The sequence below is a fragment of the Triticum dicoccoides genome, chromosome 6B, assembly GCF_002162155.2.
Source record: "Triticum dicoccoides isolate Atlit2015 ecotype Zavitan chromosome 6B, WEW_v2.0, whole genome shotgun sequence".
Classification (NCBI taxonomy): Eukaryota; Viridiplantae; Streptophyta; class Magnoliopsida; order Poales; family Poaceae; genus Triticum; species Triticum dicoccoides.
In genome coordinates, this window is record NC_041391.1 from 173,612,533 (window position 1) to 173,623,241 (window position 10,709).

General features: G+C 47.6%; 2 pseudogenes; one reads left to right on the forward strand and one right to left on the reverse strand.

The window, feature by feature from the left end:
• LOC119320991 overlaps positions 1-1,079 on the reverse strand; it is an 8,686-nt pseudogene extending 7,607 nt beyond the window's left edge.
• A 171-nt stretch (positions 1,080-1,250) lies between these two features.
• LOC119320992 lies at positions 1,251-3,783 on the forward strand (annotated as a pseudogene).
• The last annotated feature ends 6,926 nt before the right edge of the window (positions 3,784-10,709 follow it).

Consider the following 10,709-nt stretch of genomic DNA (forward strand, 5'->3'; position numbering starts at 1 on the left):
GGATGAAATGTTGTGAAATAGGAGATCCTACTCACATATCATGTGGCTGAGGCCGACAACTGAAAGCTCCTTGATCCAATTGGTGAGAAGTGTCTTTGGGGCGACGACTAGCACCCTCCTCATCAAACCAGAATGGAACAACCCTGCCAAAAAGGCAGAAACCTGCACCAACATAAAAGTATGGATGCAAGTCTCTTAATCAGGATATTGCATCACTAACTTGATATCGAGATATATTTTGGCTGAAGGAAACAAGTGTCAGTGTAGTTTGCAGATTACTACTAGCTTGGAAACAAGTATAATTAAGCACACGATACAATAGCAACAAAACAAATTCGATTATTGCGTCGCATCAGATGATATATGATTGTTTTCAGCCCCTTACTATGCAGGAACGATGCAGTTTTCAGAATAATCTCTGCTGCGTAGCTAGTACTAGTAGGCTAGTAGTAGCATTCATCCACAACAACCTTCCTAACGCTAGCAAGTATAATTAAGGGAGAAACAGAGCCGATGATGCTGAGAATGAGATCAATCGAACTAACAGGTCTTGTTATGATCAATCAATTAAGTGAGAAACAACTTAACGAGAAGAACGAATGGATGTCAATGGGTTCGAGGGAGGGAGGGGACCTGCATGGTCTTGCCGAGTCCCATGTCGTCCCCTAGGATCCCGCCGGTTCCCCTGCAGTGCCGCGACCAGAGCCAACTGAGCCCATTGCGCTGGTGGGAGTAGAGCATCTTGAATACTCTCCCTGGGAGCCTGTACAGAGGCCTGCCCCATCTCAAAGTCCTCCTCCTGCTCCTTCTCCTCGTCGCCGTCGGTGTCAATGTGTCATGGTGGGTTTCCACCTCTTGGTCTGCCTCGTCTTCATCATCAATGCAGTCCAGAAATATGTCGGCGGGGTCCTGCGCCCCCCAGCTGCAGGCGACATCGAGCTCGTCGTCGGGAGATGTGGCGCTAGTAAGCTTGCACGGGCGGCGGCGGCTCGGCAGTCTCACCTTCCTCGCGCCAACGTGGTGAGGAGGCTCTGCGCCTGCGTGTACCGGAGGGGGGCGATTGAGTTATTTGGAGCCATGGAGGATGGATCGATTGACGATTAATCGGAAGAAATTAATGTAGTTAGACGACGACGATGACGATGATACCTGCTGCTGCCGGCTTGTGGGTGTCGCCAGGGTGGTCGAGGGCGTCGTCCAGCAAGGAGAGGCCGGACTAGTCCAAGGACGAGGAGGGAGACGCCGTCGCCATGGACGGGGTTGGAGCTTGCGCTGCCGTGCCCTCGAGCCGTCAAAGGAAGGAAAGAGGGAGAGGAGGAAGGCAGTGAGCGAGCGGTGAGGTGAAGTGACAGGAGTGGTGCGGTGCGGCGGGAGGGAAGGGGTTAATGGGGAGGAGAGGCGGCGGCTTTGAAATTCAAAATTCAAATCCCCTCCCTCCTCTCTGCCATCTCCTGATTCTCACGCAAGCCGAGCTGCGTTGAACGACCAATTACTCCTCCCATCCCGCGTCTCGTTTTCTCACCAGCGCTGGCCAATAGGTGGTGGGCTAGGTTTCAACGGATAAGGGCAACTCCAGCGCGCGACCGGCCGGGTGCGTTCTTTTGGGGTTTGGGGTAAAACGGACAAATCATACGGCCCTATCCGTTTTTGACCCATTCCCGGCCCACTTTGCGCCATTTTTGAGGCGAAACGGACAACGTGCGGACGGGCGGGACGCGCGTGCGTGTCCTCTCCTGGCCTGCCCGTCAGTGGCACAAAGCAAAACCCACCGCGCCCCATTTGGCGCCATTTCCCCCCAAACCTTCCCACGTCCCGCCCCCACCCTCCGCCGTCCATGGCCGACGCCCCGCCGAATTCCAGCGGCCTGGCAGTCGACCCGCCCGCAAAGGTGAAGAAGAAGGCGGCCAAGGGTGCAAGGAAGCCGCGGTCGGAGTGCACGCCGGAGGAGATCGCCAAGTTGGACGCGGAATCGGCGAAGAGGAGGAACCGGAGGGCGGCCGTCAAGGGCAAGATTGCCGCGGCCAAGTTCGCCGCCGAGCGCGATGCGGTGGAGGCCGCGCGGCGCAAGGCCGAGGTCGACAAGAAGGAGGCCATTGTCAACGAAGCGCACACCCTCCTCATGCTTGGCATTTGCCGTCCGGCGGGGTTCTCTGGTGCGGCCGCCGGCCCGACGAGCACAGGCTCGTCGATCGCCAGGCCTCGGCATTGCTCATCGTCGATATCACGGACCACGCCTATGTCGCCCGGCTTTCCCCCGCCAAGGCACGATGGCCACACCCGTTTTTCGGGCTCGCCGAACGTTGGCCTGATCGCGCCGTCCACCCCGCGCCCCTCGGCCGTCATCGACCTCAACGTCACGCCCGGGTCCAGCAGCGGCGGCCGCCCGTCCGTGGAGATGCAAAGAAAGCAAGCACGACCACCGTTTACGGGCGCCATGCTGTCGCCCCGCGTCCTGTTCGACGAAATGGCAACACCAACGCCAACGATCGACGAACCCTTCTACAACTAGTTCATGGAGCAAGTGATCTACGAGGGTGGGCATGTTGTTGCCTACGATCCTGACGAGACCCAAAGTCAGGATGGCCGCGCCCAATACGTTGCCGATGAAGAGGCCCACGACCATGCGGACTACGACCATGGTGACTCATGGCATGAAGATGATGACATCTATTGTGAAGGCGATGGTGATGAAGAATATGGCATTGATATTGACATTTCGGGCGAGCCATTGTTCATCGACGAGCTCACCCAAAGAGCAGAAGCGCAAAAGAGGAAGAAGAGCATTCACACGGTTTCATATTCACAAGACGAGGAAAAGTTGATTTGCCAATGTTGGATGGAGATTAGCCAAGATCCGAGGATCGGCGCACAACAAAAGGGCCTTGTTTTTTGGACGAGAGTCCACAAAACATTCCATGAAAGAAAGATGTTTGAGCCCTACCAAATTACGAGCAACCCTGGCATCACCTTGATTCAAAAGAGGTGGTTGTTCATCCAACAAGAGTGAAACAAGTATTGTGCCGCACTTGAGAGCGTTGAAGCACGGCCCGTGAGTGGTCTCGGCATTGGGGACTTGGTATTCTCTCCTCATCCTAGTTCTTTCTTTGCTACGGCCATGAGACTTCGGCTTTGTATGTGTTTGCATGTTCATTTGTTGTTGATCATGTGGTGTAGGCATTTCAATCTTTGAAAGCATTCAAGGCCCTACACAATGACAAGCCATTCACTCTTACGCATTGTTGGACGCTCATCAACAATTGCCCAAAGTTCAAAGATCAATACCGTGAACTCCAAAGAAAGAGAGGCAAGAAGGCGGCCGCGTTTGCCGGAGGTGGAGATGGTGAGGCGTTGAAGAGGCCAAGGGGCAAGACCAACTCCAAGGTGGACGACATACGTGATGCGTCATCCATGGCCTTGCCTGAGACTTTACACGACATGATGTCTCAAAAGGATTTGAGGGACGAGAAGAAGCGGCAAATCAAGGACGAGCAAATGAAGCAATACCTACAACTTCAAAGGAAGAAGCTTGAGATGGAGGAGGCGGCCAAGAAGAGGAAGATTGACATGGAGGAGGTGGCCCGGCAAAGGTAGCTCGACATCGAGGCCGCCAATGTCACGGCCAGGCAGAGGCAGCTCGATATCGAGGCCACCAATGCCGCAACCAAAGCAAAGGAGGTGGCCCTTGCGATCATGAGCGTGGACTTGACCAAGATGAGCGAGAAGATGAGGAGCTGGTTCGAGGCCAGGCAGAAGGAGATGTTCGACGCCGACGGCCTGAACTAGGCTGTTTGATCAGTCATGGCCGTTCTTTTTTGGAGGCTCGCATGGGTGTCGGCCGCTGGCTGTGTGCCGACAAGAAACATATTCATTTTGGAGGCTGGCCGTGTTGCCGACCGCTGGCTGTATTGCCGGCGACAAACTATTCTTTCTGTAGGCTGGCTCAGTTGCCGGCCGCTGGCTGTTGCCGGCGAGGACATGTAGGCCGTGAAGGAAATATGCCCTAGAGGCAATAATAAAGTTATTATTTATTTCCTCATATCATGATAAATGTTTATTATTCATGCTAGAATTGTATTAACCGGAAACATAATACATGTGTGAATACATAGACCAACATAACGTCACTAGTATGCCTCTACTTGACTAGCTCATTATTCAAAGATGGTTATGTTTCCTAACCATAGACATGTGTTGTCATTTGATTAATGGGATCACATCATTAGGAGAATGATGTGATTGACATGACCCATTCCGTTAGCCTAGCACTTGATCGTTTAGTATATTGCTATTGCTTTCTTCATGACTTATACATGTTCCTGTAACTATGAGATTATGCAACTCCCGTTTACCGGAGGAACACTTTGGGTGCTACCAAACGTCACAACGTAACTGGGTGATTATAAAGGAGTACTACAGATGTCTCCAAAGGTACATGTTGGGTTGGCGTATTTCGAGATTAGGTTTTGTTACTCCGATTGTCGGAGAGGTATCTCTGAGCCCTCTTCGTAATGCACATCACTATAAGCCTTGCAAGCAATGTAGCTAATGAGTTAGTTACGGAATGATGCATTACATAACGAGTAAAGAGACTTGCCGGTAACGAGATTGAACTAGGTATTGGATACCGACGATCGAATCTCGGGCAAGTAACATACCGATGACAAAGGGAACAACGTATGTTGTTATGCGGTTTGACCGATAAAGATCTTCGTAGAATATGTAGGAGCCAATATGGGCATCCAGGTTCCGCTATTGGTTATTCACCGAGAATAGTTCTAGGTCATGTCTACATAGTTCTCGAACCCGTAGGGTCCGCACGCTTAACGTTACGATGACAATTTTATTATGAGTTTATAAGTTTTGATGTACAGAAGTTTGTTCGGAGTCCCGGATGTGATCACGGACATGACGGGGAGTCTCGAAATGGTCGAGACATAAATATTGATATATTGGAAGCCTATGTTTGGACATCGGAAGTGTTCCGGGTGAAATCGACATTTTACCGGAGTACCGGGGGGTTACCGGAACCCTCCCGGGGGTTATTAGGCCTTCATGGTCCCTAAGGGAGAAGAGGAGAGGAGGCAAGAGGTAGTCTGCGCCCCCTCCCCTCCCTAGTCCTAATAGGACAAGGAGAAGGGGGCGGCGCCCCCCCCCCCTTTCCTTCCCCTCTTCCTTCTCCTTCCCCCTTCTCCTACTCCAACTAGGAAAGAAGGGAGTCCTACTCCCGGTGGGAGTAGGACTCCCCTTGGCACGCCCTCCTTGGCCGGCCACCCTCTCCCCCTTGGCTCCTTTATATACGGGGGCAGGGGGGCACCCTAGAACACACAAGTTGATCTACGGATCGTTCCTTAGCCGTGTGCGGTGCCCCCCTCCACCATATTCCACCTCGGTCATATCGTTGTGGAGCTTAGGTGAAGCCCTGCGCCGGTAGAGCATCATCATCGTCACCATGCCGTCGTGCTGACGGAACTCATCCCCGACACTTTGCTGGATCGGAGTCCGGGGATCGTCATCGAGCTGAACGTGTGCTGAACTCGGAGGTGCCGTACGTTCGGTACTTGGATCGGTCGGATCGTGAAGACGCACGACTACATCAACCGCGTTGTCATAACGCTTCCGCTTATGGTCTACGAGGGTACGTGGACAACACTCTCCCCTCTCGTTGCTATGCCATCACCATGATCTTGCGTGTACGTAGGAATTTTTTTGAAATTACTGCGTTCCCCAACAGTGGCATCCGAGCCAGGTTTTATGCGTAGATGTCATATGCACGAGTAGAACACAAGTGAGTTGTGGGCGATACAAGTCATACTACTTACCAGCATGTCATACTTTCGTTCGGCGGTATTGTGAGATGAAGCGGCCCAGACCGACATTACGCGTACGCTTACGCGAGACTGGTTTCACCGTTACGAGCACTCGTGCTTAAAGGTGGCTGGCGGGTGTCTGTTTCTCTCACTTTAGCTGAATCGAGTGTGGCTACGCCCGGTCCTTGCGAAGGTTAAAACAGCACTAACTTGACGAACTATCGTTGTGGTTTTAATGCGTAGGTAAGAACGGTTCTTGCTAAGCCCGTAGCAGCCACGTAAAATTTGCAACAACAAAGTAGAGGACTCTAACTTGTTTTTGCAGGGCATGTTGTGATGTGATATGGTCAAGACGTGATGCTATATTTTATTGTATAAGATGATCATGTTTTGTAACCGAAGTTATCGGCAACTGGCAGGAGCCATATGGTTGTCGCTTTATTGTATGAAATGCAAACGCCCTGTAATTGCTTTACTTTATCACTAAGCGGTAACGATAGTCGTAGAAGCAATAGATGGCGTAACGACAATGATGCTACGATGGAGATCAAGGTGTCGCGCCGGTGATGATGGTGATCACGATGGTGCTTCAAAGATGGAGATCACAAGCACAAGATGATGATGGCCATATCATATCACTTATATTGATTGCATGTGATGTTTATCCTTTATGCATCTTATCTTGCTTTGATTGACGGTAGCATTTTAAGATGATCTCTCACTAAATTATCAAGAAGTGTTCTCCCTAAGTATGCACCGTTGCGAAAGTTCTTCGTGCTGAGACACCACGTGATGATCGAGTGTGATAGGCTCTACGTTCAAATACAACGGGTGCAAAACAGTTGCACACGCGGAATACTCAGGTTAGACTTGACGAGCCTAGCATATAACAGATATGGCCTCGGAACACGGAGACCGAAAGGTCGAGCGTGAATCATATAGTAGATATGATCAACATATTGATGTTCACCGTTGAAACTACTCCATCTCACGTGACGATCGGACATGGTGTAGTTCATATGGATCACGTAATCACTTAGAGGATTAGAGGGATGTCTATCTAAGTGGGAGTTTTTAAGTAATATGATTAATTGAACTTAAATTTATCATGAACTTAGTACCTGATAGTATTTTGCTTGTCTATGTTTGTTGTAGATAGATGGCTCGTGTTGTTGTTCCGTTGAATTTTAATGCGTTCCTTGAGAAAGCAAAGTTGAAAGATGATGGCAGCAATTACACGGACTGGGTCCGTAACCTCATTGCTGCACAGAAGAATTACGTCCTGGAAGCACCGCTGGGTGCCAAGCCTGCTGCTGATGCAACTGACGACATTAAGAACGTCTGGCAGAGCAAAGCTGATGACTACTCGATAGTTCAGTGTGCCATGCTTTACGGCTTAGAACCGGGTCTTCAACGACGTTTTGAACGTCATGGAGCATATGAGATGTTCCAGGAGTTGAAGTTAATATTTCAAGCAAATGCCCGGATTGAGAGATATGAAGTCTCCAATAAGTTCTATAGCTGCAAGATGGAGGAGAATAGTTCTGTCAATGAACACATACTCAAAATGTCTGGGTATAATAATCACTTGATTCAACTGGGAGTTAATCTTCCTGATGATAGTGTCATTGACAGAATTCTTCAATCACTGCCACCAAGCTACAAGAGCTTCATAATGAACTATAATATGCAAGGGATGGACAAGACTATTCCCGAGCTCTTCGCAATGCTAAAAGCCGCGGAGGTAGAAATCAAGAAGGAGCATAAAGTGTTGATGGTTAACAAAACCACCAGTTTCAAGAAAAAGGGCAAAGGGAAGAAGAAGGGTAACTTCAAGAAGAACAGCAAACAAGTTGCTGCTCAAGAGAAGAAACCCAAGTCTGGACCTAAGCCTGAAACTGAGTGCTTCTACTGCAAACAGACTGGACACTGGAAGCGGAACTGCCCCAAGTATTTGGCGGATAATAAGGATGGCAAAGTGAACAAAGGTATATGTGATATACATGTTATTGATGTGTACCTTACTAATGCTCGCAGTAGCACCTGGGTATTTGATACTGGTTCTGTTGCTAATATTTGCAACTCGAAACAGGGACTACGGATTAAGCGAAGATTGGCTAAGGAAGAGGTGACGATGCGCGTGGGAAATGGTTCCAAAGTCGATGTGATCGCGGTCGGCACGCTACCTCTACATCTACCATCGGGATTAGTTTTAGACCTAAATAATTGTTATTTGGTGCCAGCGTTGAGCATGAACATTATATCTGGATCTTGTTTGATGCGAGACGGTTATTCATTTAAGTCAGAGAATAATGGTTGTTCTATTTATATGAGTAATATCTTTTATGGTCATGCACCCTTGAAGAGTGGTCTATTTTTATTAAATCTCGATAGAGTGATACACATATTCATAGTGTTGAAACCAAAAGATGCAGAGTTGATAATGATAGTGCAACTTATTTGTGGCACTGCCGTTTAGGTCATATCGGTATAAAGCGCATGAAGAAACTCCATACTGATGGGCTTTTGGAATCACTTGATTATGAATCACTTGGTACTTGCGAACCGTGCCTCATGGGAAAGATGACTAAAACGCCGTTCTCCGGAACTATGGAGCGAACAACTGATTTGTTGGAAATCATACATACTGATGTTTGTGGTCCAATGAATGTTGAGGCTCGCGGCGGGTATCGTTATTTTCTCACCTTCACAGATGATTTGAGCAGATATGGGTATATCTACTTAATGAAACACAAGTCTGAAACATTTGAAAAGTTCAAAGAATTTTAGAGTGAAGTGGAAAATCATCGTAAAAAGAAAATAAATTTTTTACGATCTGATCATGGAGGAGAATATTTGAGTTACGAGTTTGGTCTACACTTGAAACAATGCGGAATAGTTTCGCAACTCACGCCACCCGGAACACCACAACGAAATGGTGTGTCCGAATGTCGTAATCGTACTTTACTAGATATTGTATGATCTATGATGTCTCTTACTGATTTACCGCTATCGTTTTGGGGTTATGCTTTAGAGACGGCCGCATTCATGTTAAATAGGGCACCATCAAAATCCGTTAAGACAACGCCTCATGAACTGTGGTTTGGCAAGAAACCAAAGTTGTCGTTTCTTAAAGTTTGGGGCTGCGATGCTTATGTGAAGAAACTTCAACCAGATAAGCTCGAACCCAAATCAGAAAAATGTGTCTTCATAGGATACCCAAAAGAAACTGTTGGGTACACCTTCTATCACAGATCTGAAGGCAAGATTTTTGTTGCAAAATTCGGATCCTTTCTAGAGAAGGAGTTTCTCTCGAAAGAAATGAGTGGGAGGAAAGTAGAACTTGATGAGGTAACTGTACCTGCTCCCTTATTGGAAAGTAGTTCATCACAAGAACCGGTTCCTATGACAACTACACCAATTAGTGAGGAAGCTAATGATATTGATCATGAAACTTCAGATCAAGTTTCTACTAAACCTCGTAGGTCTACTAGAGTAAGATCTGCACCAGAGTGGTACGGTAATCCTATTCTGGAAGTCATGTTACTTGACCATGATGAACCTACGAACTATGAGGAAGCGATGATGAGCCCAGATTCCGCAAAATGGCTAGAGGCCATGAAATCTGAGATGGGATCCATGTATGAGAACAAAGTATGGACTTTGGTTGACTTGCCCAATGATCGGCAAGCCATTGAGAATAAATGGATCTTTAAGAAGAAGACTGACGCTGATGGTAATGTAACTGTCTATAAAGCTCGACTTGTTGCAAAAGGTTTTCGACAAGTTCAAGGGGTTGACTACGATGAGACTTTCTCACCCGTAGCGATGCTTAAGTCTGTCCAAATCATGTTAGCAATTGCCGCATTTTATGATTATGAAATTTGGCAAATGGATGTCAAAACTGCATTCTTGAATGGATTTCTGGAAGAAGAGTTGCATATGATGCAACGAGAAGGTTTTGTTGATCCAAAAGGTGCTAACAAAGTGTGCAAGCTCCAACGATCCATCTATGGACTGGTGCAAGCATCTCGGAGTTGGAATAAACGCTTTGATAGTGTGATCAAAGCATATGGTTTTATACAGACTTTTGGAGAAGCCTGTATTTACAAGAAAGTGAGTGGGAGCTCTGTAGCATTTCTGATATTATATGTAGATGACATATTATTAATTGGAAATGATATAGAATTTCTGGATAGCATAAAGGGATGCTTGAATAAAAGTTTTTCAATGAAAGACCTCGGTGAAGCTGCTTACATATTGGGCATTAAGATTTATAGAGATAGATCAAGACGCTTAATTGGACTTTCACAAAGCACATACCTTGATAAAGTTTTGAAAAAGTTCAAAATGGATCAGGCAAAGAAAGGGTTCTTGCCAGTGCTACAAGGTGTGAAGTTGAGTCAGACTCAATGCCCGACCACAGCAGAAGATAGAGAGAAAATGAAAGATGTTCCCTATGCTTCAGCCATAGGCTCTATCATGTATGCAATGCCGTGTACCAGACCTGACGTGTGCTTTGCAATAAGCTTGGCAGGAAGGTACCAAAGTAATCCAGGAGTGGATCACTGGACAATGGTCAAGAACATCCTGAAATACCTGAAAAGGACTAAGGATATGTTTCTCGTATATGGAGGTGACAAAGAGCTAGTCGTAAATGGTTACGTTGATGCAAGCTTTGACACTGATCCGGACGATTCTAAATCGCAAACCGAATACGTGTTTTTATTGAACGGTGGAGCTGTAAGTTGGTGCAGTTCTAAACAAAGCGTCGTGGCGGGATCTACATGTGAAGCGGAGTACATAGCTGCTTCAGAAGCAGCAAATGAAGGAGTCTGGATGAAGGAGTTCATTTCCGATCTAGGTGTCATACCTAGTGCATCGGGACCAATGAAGATCTTC